The following is a 10,742-nucleotide window of genomic DNA, read 5'->3' on the forward strand; positions in this document are numbered from 1 at the left end:
GAATAAACGCCCTTCGGGGTAATCACCAGAACGGCAGGGAGGTTTTATTTCTCAAGGGACCCCAGCCCTTGCCTGGGAAAAATGCTCACTCGCTCTCGCGCGATTCTAGGCGGGTCGCACAGCCAACCCTGGACGCCAGCGACACGACAGGTTGAAGTAAGTAGTGTAAAAATAGCTTACGGCGCGTGTTTTAGTTAGGCGCCTATTGTTACAGAACGTTTCGTAGGTTAGGCAAATAAGGAAACGCGCCCTGGGTTTTTACGTAGTTTTTGTGTGGAATGTTGTATGTATATCAGTACTAATCCAACATCCCCCCAGGTGACTTACAGAAAAGTAGGTCATGAATGTCAAGCATGAAGAAAGAAAGGAAAAGACTTCTTGGTTAAAGAAAGGAATGCGAAGAAAGCTTAGGAAGCGTGTTTTAGTTAGGCACCTAACGGTGCAAAACGTTACGTAGTAAGGGCCCATAAGGAATCGGCAGTGGGTTTTACGTTGTTGTAGTAGAGAGGGTTGTATGTATATGTGTACTATTCCCCCTTCTCCACTTGTGACTTCAAGAAAAGAAGATCATGGATATCAAGAATGGAGAAAGAAAAGAGAAGGCTTCTTTGTTGAAGAAAGAAGTAAGAAGATAGCTAAGGTCAAATGTTTAGGCTAGGCACTAAGCGGTGCGATACGTTGCGTAGTAAGGGTTCATAAGCCTATTCGCCGTGGGTATATACGCAGTTTTGGAGGAGAGTATTTAATGTATGTTTGTAGTAACCCCTTTTCTTCACAGGTGACTTCAAATAAAGATGATCATGGGTGTAAAGAATAAAGAAAGAAAGGAAAATACTTTTTGGTTAAAGAAAGAAGTGTGAAGATAGCTTTCGGAACGTGTTTTCGTTAGGCACTCAGTGGTAAAAAAAGATACGTAATTGGGGCAAATATGGCAACCCGCCGAGGGTTATTACGCGGCTTTTGTTGGGATCATTATATGTATATCTGTACTTATTCCCCGTCTCATCAGGCGACTTAAAGGAAATAGATTATAATTGTCAATAATGAAGAAAGAAAAGAGAAGACTTTAAGGTTGAAACAAGAACTTTTAAAATACATTAGGGCGCGTGTTTAGGTTAGCCTCTAAGCAGTGCAAAAGGTTGCGTAGTTTTGGCCCATAAGGCAACCCGCCGTGGGTATATCCGCGGTTTTGGTGGGGAATGTTATATGAATATGTGTACTAATCCAACCTATCCACAGCTGACTTCAAGAAAAGAAGATCATTGATGTCAAAATGGTAAAAGAAAAGAGAACTCATCTTTGTTGAAGAAAGAAGTGTGAAGAAAGCTAAAGGGCGCCATTTTCAGTTAAACACTTAGCGGTGCAAAACGTTCTGTAGTTACGGCCCATAAGGACAAGCCTTGGGTTTTTACGCGGTTATGGTAGGCAGCGTTATATAAATAAGTGTTCTAATCCCCAATGTCCACAGGTGTCTTCCAGAAAAGAAGATCATGGATATCAAGAATGAAGAAAGAAAAGATTTTTTGGTTGAAAAAAGAAATGTGAAGATAGCTTCGGGCGAGTGTTTCAGAAAAGCACTTAGTGGTGCAAAACATTACGTAGTAAGTACTCCGTTTCGTAGGTTAGGCAAATAAGGAAACGCGCCGTGAGTTTTTACGTAGTTGTTGTGTGGAATGTTATATGTATATAAGTACTAATACAACCTCCCCAAAGGTGACTTACAGGAAAGTAGGTCATGAATGTCAAGAATGAAGAAAGAAAGGAAAAGACTTCTTGGCTGAAGAAAGGAATGTGAAGAAAGCTAAGGAAGCGTGTTTTAGTTAGGCATCTAACGGTGCAAAACGTTACGTAGTAAGGGCCCATAAGGAATCTGCTATGGGTTTTACGTTGTTGTGGTGGAGAGCGTTGTATGTATATGTGTATTATTCCCCCATCTCCACTGGTGACTTTAAGAAAAGAAGATCATCGATATCAAGAATGGAGAAAGAAAAGAGAAGGCTTCTTTGTTGAAGAAAGAAATAAGAAGAAAGCTAAGGTCACGTGGTTAGGCTAGACACTAAGCGGTGCTAAACGTTGCGTAGTTAGGGTTCATAAGGCTACTCGCCGTGGGTATATACGCAGTTTTGGTGGAGAGTGTTAAATGTTCTTACTTCAACCTTTAGGTCTTCTCTTTTCTTTCTTCAATTTTGTCATACATAATCTATTTCCTTTAAGTCGCCTGATGAGACGGGGAATTAGTACAGATATACATATAATGATCCACACAAAAACCGCGTAAAAACCCACGGCGGGTTGCCATATTATACCCAACTACGTATCTTTTTCACCAATGAGTGCATAACGAAAACACGCTTCCTAAGCTTTCTTCACTTTCCTTTCTTCAACCAAGAAGTCTTTTCCTTTCTTTCTTCATGCTTGAGATTCATGACCTACTTTTCTGTAAGTCACCTGTGGGTATGTTGGATTAGTACTGATATACATATAACATTCCACACAAAAAGTACGTAAAAACCCAAGGCGCGTTTCCTTATTTACCGAAGCTACGAAACGTTCTGTAACAATTGGCGCCTAACTAAAACACGCGCCGTAAGCGCTACTTACACTACTTTCTTCAATCAATAAGTCTTCTCTTTTCTTTCTTATTTCTTGAGATCCAATATCTTCTTTTCTCGAAGTCAACTCTGGAGAGGTGGCATAAGTTAACATATACATATAAACTCCTAACCAAAACCGCGTAAATCCCACTACTGGTCTCCTTTTGGGCCTTCAATATGCAACGTTTTGCACCACTATTTGCCTAGCCAAAAAAACGTACCCTAAATATCTTCAAACTTCTTTTTTCACCAAAAGGTCTTCTCTTATCTTTCTTAATCCTTGACATCCACGATCTCCTTTTGTTGCAATCACCTGTTGAGAGATGGGATAAGTTCACATAAATATATAACACTCCCCAAAAAACTTCGTAAAAATCATTGGCGGTTTGCCTTATTTGCATTAATTATTCAACGATTTGCACCAATAGGTGCCTAGCTAAAAACGCGCCCTAAGCTATCTTTACACTTCTTTTTTCCACAAAGAAGTCTTCTGTTATTTTTCTTCATTGATAACATCCATGATCATCTTTTGTTTAAGTCAGCTTTAGAGAGAAAAGATTAGTGCAAATATGAATATGATACTTCCCACAAAAACCACGCAGATACCCACGGTGGGTTTCCTTATTGGCTCTTACTACGTAATGTTTTGCACCGTAAATTCCTATTTAAAACACAAGCCTTAATATACTTTCACACTTCTTTTGTCAATTAAGAAATTTTCTTTTTCTTTCCTCACTCTTGTCATCTAAGATCTTCTGTCCCGGAAGTCACCTGCGGAGAGTGGCGAATTAATCACATATTCCATACTCCATTCTTGACTTCTATGAACTTCTCTTCAAGAAATCACCTGCGGAGAGGAGGTATTAGTACGGATATACAAAAAACCCTCACCAAAAACACCGCGTCAAAACCCACGGCGGGTTACCATATTGGCCCTAACTAAGCAACGATTTGCACCACTAGGTTCTTTGCAAATAAAGGCGCTTTAAGCTATCTTCGCACATCTTTTGCCAACCAAGAAATATTTTCTTATCTTTTTTATCCTTGAGATCAATCATCTACTTTTGTTGCAGTCACCTGTTGAGAGAGGGTTTAAATACACATGAACATAAATCAATTCGTAACAAAAAATCGTTAAAACGAACGGCGGTTTGCTTCATTGGCCCAAACTAAGCAACGTTTTGCACGACTAGATACCTAGCAAAAAAACGTGCTATAAGCTAATTTAGGATTTCTTTTTTCAACCAAGAAGTCTTCTCTTAGCTTACAGTATATACATATGACACTATCCACGAAAACCACAGAGATACCCACGGCGGATGGCCTTACTGGCCGTCACCATGTACCGTCTTGCACCGCTCTGATGCTAACTAAATCACATACTTTAAGCTATCTTTACACTTCTTTCTTTAACCAAGAAGTCATATATATTTTTCCTTTTTCTTGACATCCATGATCTTCTTTTCTTGAAGTCACCTGCCCAGGAGGGGGATTTAGTACAGATAAACAAATTACACTCCCCATAAAAACCACGTAAAAACACACGGCGAGTTACCATATTGGCCTCAACTACGCAACGTTTTGCACCACTAGGTGCCTAACTAAAACACTATCCCTAAGCTATCTTCTCACTTTTATTTCAACTAAGAAGTATGCATTTATCTTTCTTCATACTTGACATCCTTTATATTCTTCTGTTATAGTCAGCTGTAGAGAGGTAGGATTAGTGAACATAACACATACCACTCCCCACCATAACCACGGAGATGCCTACGGCGGTTTTTCTGATGGGCCCTTGCTACGTAATTCTTAGCACCTCTAATTGCCTTACTGAAACACGCGCCCTAAGCTATCTTCACACTTCTTTCTTTAACCAAGTTATCTTTTTCTTTCTTCATTCTTGATATGCATGATCTTCTTTTCTTAAAGTCAGCTGTGGATAGGTTGGATAAGTACACATATACATTTAACATTCCCTACCAAAACCTCGTATATACTCACGGCGGGTTGCCTTATGGGCCCAAACAACGCAACGTGTTTCACTGCTTAGTGGCTAACTAAAACACCACTTGAGGCCAATATGGTAACTCGCCGTGTGTTTTTACGTGGTTTTTGTGTGGAGTGTTATTTGTTTATCTGTACTAAATCCCCCTCCTGTGCAGGTGACTTCAAGAAAAAAAGATCATGGATGTCAAGAAAAAGGAAAAATATATATAACTTCTTGGTTGAAGAAAGACTGTGTAAAGATAGCTTAAAGTATGTGTTTTAGTTAGCATCGGAGCGGTGCAAGACGATACATGGTGACGGCCAGTAAGGCCATCCGCCGTGGGTATCTCTGTGGTTTTTGTGGATAGTGTCATATGTATATATGCATTATCCCCCCTCTCAACAGGTAACTTCAACAAAAGATAACCATTCATTTCAAGGATAAAGAAAGGTAAGAGAAGACTTCTTGGTTGAAAAAAAAATCCTAAGATAGCTTAGGGCACGTTTTTTTGCTAGGTATCTAGTCGTGCAAAACGTTGCGTAGCTTGGGCCAATGAGGCAAACCGTCGTTCTTTTTAACGATTTTTTGTTAAGAAGTGATTTATGTTCATGTGGACTTAAACCCTCTCTGCACAGGTGACTGCAACAAAAGTAGATCATTTGTATCATGGATAAAGAAATATAAGAAAAGACTTCTTGGTTGAGAAAAGATGTGTGAAGATAGCTTAGGGCGCCTTTTTTTGCAAAGCACCTAGTGGTGCAAATCGTTGCTTAGTTAGGGCCAATATATTAACCCGCCGTGGGTTTTTACGCGGTTTTTTGGTTAGAGTTTTTTGTATATCCGTACTAATACCTCCTCTCCGCAATTGATTTCATGAAGAGAAGTTCATAGAAGTCAAGAATGGAGAAAGAAAAGAGATACTTTTTCCTTGAAGAAAGGAATGTGCATTAAGCTTATTGCGCGTGTTTAAGGTAGGCACTTAGCAATTCAAAACGTTGCGCAGTAAGGGCTCATATGGCTACAAGCCGTCGGTTGTAACGCGGTTATGGTAAAGAGTGTTATATATATATGTGATTTAATCCTCACTCTCCACAGGTGACTTCCGGAACAGAAGATCATTGATGACAAGAGTGAGGAAAGAAAAAGAAAATTTCTTAATTGACGAAAGAAGTGTGAAAATATATTAAGGCTTGTGTTTTAAATAGGAATTTAGCGGTGCAAAACATTACGTAGTAAGAGCCAATAAGGAAACCCACCGTGGGTATCTGCGTGGTTTTTGTGGGAAGTATCATATTCATATTTGCACTAATCTTTCCTCTCTAAAGCTTAGCGTGTTTTAGTTAGGCGCCTATTGTTACAGAACGTTTCGTAGGTTAGGCAAATAAGGAAACGCGCCCTTGGTTTTTACGTAGTTTTTGTGTGGAATGTTATATGTATATCAGTACTAATCCAACATCCCCACAGGTGACTTCCAGAAAAGTAGGTCATGAATCTCAAGCATGGAGAAAGAAAGGAAAAGACTTCTTGGTTGAAGAAAGGAATGTGAAGAAAGCTTAGGAAGCGTGTTTTAGTTAGGCACCTAACGGTGCAAAACGTTACGTAGTAAGGGCCCATAAGGAATCGGCAGTGGGTTTTACGTTGTTGTGGTGGAGTGGATTGTATGTATATGTGTACTATTCCCTTTTCTCCACTGGTGACTTCAAGAAAAGAAGATCATGGATATCAAGAATGGAGAAAGAAAAGAGAAGGCTTCTTTGTTGAAGAAAGAAGTAAGAAGAAAACTAAGGTCACGTGGTTAGGCTAGGCACTAAGCGGTACTAAACGTTGCGTAGTTATAGAATACAGAAAGAAAGGAATATACTTTTTGATTAAAGAAAGAAGTGTGAAGATAGCTTTCGGAGCGTGTTTTCGTTATGCACTCATTGGTGAAAAAGATACGTAGTTGGGTATAATATGGCAACCCGCCGTGGGTTTTTAATGAATATGAAGGATGAAAAAAAATAACAGAAGACTTCTTGGTGGAAAAAAGAAGTGTGAAGAAAGCTTGGGGAGCGAACGAAAGAAGTGTGAAAATATATTAAGGCGCGTGTTTTAAATTGGAATTTAGCAGTGCAAAACATTACGTAGTAAGGGCCAAAGAGGAAACCCACCGTGGGTATCTGCGTTTTTTTGGTGGGAAGTATTATATTCATATTTACATTAATCTTACCTCTCTAAAGCTGACTTAAACAAAAGATAATCATGAATATTAAGGATGAAGAAAAATAACAGAAGACTTCTTGGTGGAAAAAAGAAGTGTGAAGAAAGCTTGGGGAGCGTTTTTAACTAGACACCTTGTGATGCAAATCGTTGAATAGCTAATGCAAATAAGGTAAACCGCGAATGACTTTAACGCAGTTTTTTTGGGGTTTGTTATATGTTTATGTTTACTTATCCCATCTCTCAACAGGTGACTGCAACAAAAGGAGATCATTGGTGTCAAGGATTATGAAAGATAAGACAAGACTTTTTGGTGGAGAAAAGAAGTTTGAGAATAGTTTAGGGCGCTTTTTTTTAGCTATGCACATAGTGATGCAAAACGTTGCATATTGAGGGACCAAAAGGAGACCAGTAGTGGGTTTTACGCGGCTTTGGTGAGGAGTTTATATGTATATGTTTACTTATCCCACCTCTCCAGAGTTGACTTCAAGAAAAGAAGATAATATATTTCAAGAAAGAAGAAAGAAAAGAGAAGTCTTATTCATTGAATAAAGTAGTGTAAAGATGGCTTACGGCGCGTGTTTTAGTAAGGCGCTTATTTTTTAAGAACGTTTTGTAGGTTAGGAAAAAAGGAAACGCGCCGTGGGTTTTTACGTAGTTTTTGTGTTGAATATTATATGTATATCAGTACTAATCCAACCTCCCCAAAGGTGACTTACAGGAAAGTTGGTCATGAATGTCAATAATGAAGAAACAAAGGAATAGACTTCTTGGTTGAAGAAAGGAATGTGAAGAAAGCTTAGGAAGCGTGTTTTAGTTAGGCACCTAACGGTGCAAAACGTTACGTAGTAAGGGCCCATAAGGAATCGGCAGTGGGTTTTACGTTGTTGTGGTGGAGTGGATTGTATGTATATGTGTACTATTCCCTTTTCTCCACTGGTGACTTCAAGAAAAGAAGATCATGGATATCAAGAATGGAGAAAAAAAGAGAATGCTTCTGTGTTGAAGAAAGAAGTAAGAAGATAGCTAAGGTCAAGTGGTTAGGCTAGGCACTAAGCGGTGCTATACGTTGCGTAGTAAGAGTTCATAAGGCTACTCGCCGTTAGTATATACGCAGTTTTGGGGGGCGTTTTTAATGTATGTTTTTAGTAACCCCTTTTCTTCACAGGTGACTTCAAATAAAGATGATAATGGATGTAAAGAATAATGAAAGAAAAAAAAATACTTTTTGGTTAAAGAAAGAAGCGTGAAGCAAGGTTTCGGAGCGTGTTTTCGAAAGGCACTCAGTGGTGAAAAAGATACGTAGTTGGGGCAAATATGGCAACCCGCCGTGGGTTTTTGTTGAGATCAGTATATGTATATCTGTACTAATTCCCCGTCTCATCAGGCGACCTTAAGGAAATAGATTATGTATGACAAAATTGAAGAAAGAAAAGAGAAGACCTAAAGGTTGAAGTAAGAACTGTGAAGATACCTTAGGGCGCGTGTTTTAGTTAGCCACTAAGCAGTGTAAAACGTTGCGTAGTTTGGGCCCATAAGGCAACCCGCCGTGAGTATATATGCGGTTTTGGTAGGGAATGTTATTTGTCTTCAATCATTTGTCTTATTCAATCTTTTTTCAACCAAGGAGTCTTTTCCTATATTTCTTTATGCTTGACATTAATGACCTTTATTTGTTGCAGTCACCTGTTGAGAGAGGGTCTAAGCACACATAAACATAAATCACTTCTTTACAAAAAATCGTTAAAACCAACGGCGGTTTGGATCATTGGCCCGAACTACGCAACGTTTTGCACGACTAGGTACCTAGCTGAAAAAACGTGCCCTAAGCTATCTTGACATTTCTTTTTTCAACCAAGAAGTCTTCTCTTATCTTTCTTTATCCTTGACATCTATGGTCTTCTTTTGTTGAAGTCATCTGTTGTGACGGGGGAATATTGTATATATACATTTGACACTATCCACGAATACCACAAAGATACCCTCGACGGATGGCCTTACGGGCCGTCACCATGTACCAATTTGCACCGCTATGTTTCTAACTAAAAAACTTACTTTAAGCTATCTTTACACTTCTTTCTACAAGCAAGATGTCATATTTTTTTTCCTTTTTCTGGACATCAATGATCTTCTTTTCTTAAAGTCACCTGCCCAGGAGGGGGAATTAGTACAGATATACATATAACACTCCCCACAAAAACCACGTAAAAACACACTGCGAGTTACCATATAGGCCTCAACTAGGCAACGTTTTGCACCACTAGGTACCTAACTAAAACACTATCCCTAAGCTATCTTCTCACTTTTATATCAACCAAGAAGTATGCATTTATCTTTCTTCATACCTGACATCCTTTATATTCTTCTGTTAAAGTCAGCTGTAGAGCACACTAAAACACTATCCCTAAGCTATCTTAACACTTTAATTTCAACCAAGATGTCTTTTATTATCCTTCTTCATACTTGACATCCTTTATATTATTTGTTAAAGTCCGTTAAAGAGAGGAATGGTTAGTGAACATAACACATAACACTCCCAACCATAACCACGAAGATACCTTCGGCGGTTTTCCTTATGGGCCCTTACTACCTAATGTTTTGCACCCCTAAGTGCCTTACTGAAAGACGCGCCATAAGCTATCTTCACACTTCTTTCTTTAACCAAGAAATCTTTTTCTTTCTTCATTCTTGGCATCCATGATCTTCTTTCCTTGAAGTGAGCTGTGGATAGGTTATATTAGTACACATATACATATAACATTCCCTAACGAAACCGCGTATATACCCACGGCGGGTTGCCTTATGGGCCAAAACTATGCAACGTTTTACACTGCTTAGTGTCTAACTAAAGCACGCGCTCTAAGGTATCTTCACAGTTCTTACTTCAACCTTTAGGTCTTCTCTTTTTTTCAATTTTGACATGCATAAACTATTTCCTTTAAGTCGCCCGATGAGACGGGGAATTAGAACAGATAAACATATAACGATCCCAACAAAAACCGCGTAAAAACCCACGGCGGGTTGCCATATTTGCCCCAACTACGTATCTTTTTCACCACTGAGTGCCTCACGAAAACACGTTCCGAAAGCTATCTTCGCACTTCTTTCTTTAATCAAATAGTATTTTCCTTTCTTTCTTTATTCTTTAAATCCATGATCTTCTTTATTTGAAGTCACCTGTGAAGAAGGGGTTACTACAAAAATACATGAAATACTTCCCCCCAAAACTGCGTATATAACCCTCGGCGAGTAGCCTTATGAACTCTTACTACGCAACGGATAGCACCGCTTAGGGCCTAGCCTAAATACTTGACTTTAGCTATCTTCTTACTTCTTACTTCAACAAAGAGCCTTCTCTTTTCTTTCTCCATTGTTGATATCCATGATCTTCTTTTCTTGAAGTCACCAGTGGAGAAGGGGGAATAGTACACATATACATACAACCCACTCCACCACAACAACGTAAAACCCCCGGCAGATTCCTTATGGGCTTTTACTACGTAACGTTTTGCACCGTAAGGTGCCTAACTAAAATACGCCTTCTAAGCTTTCTTCACATTCCTTTCTTCAACCTAGAAGTCTTTTCCTTTCTTTCTTCATTGTTGACATTCATGACCTTGTTTCCTGTAAGTCGAATAATACGACCTCTCCGCAGGTGACTTCATGAAGAGAAGATCATTGTAGTCAAGAATTGTGAAAGAAAAGAGATACTATTTCTTTGAAGAAAGGAGTGTGAATTAAGCTTAGTGCGCGTGTTTTAGTTAGGCACTTAGTGGTGCAAAACGTTGCGCATTAAGGGCTCATAAGGCTACAAGCCGGGGGGGTTTAACGCGGTTATGGTAAATAGTGTTATATATGTCATTTAATCCCCACTCTCCACAGGTGACTTCCGGAACAAAGGATCATTGATGACAAGATTGAGGTAAGAAAAAGAAGATTTTATGATTGAAAAAAGAAGTGTG

The sequence above is a fragment of the Hetaerina americana genome, unplaced genomic scaffold (assembly GCF_022747635.1).
Source record: "Hetaerina americana unplaced genomic scaffold, ioHetAmer1.1.p SCAF_158, whole genome shotgun sequence".
Classification (NCBI taxonomy): Eukaryota; Metazoa; Arthropoda; class Insecta; order Odonata; family Calopterygidae; genus Hetaerina; species Hetaerina americana.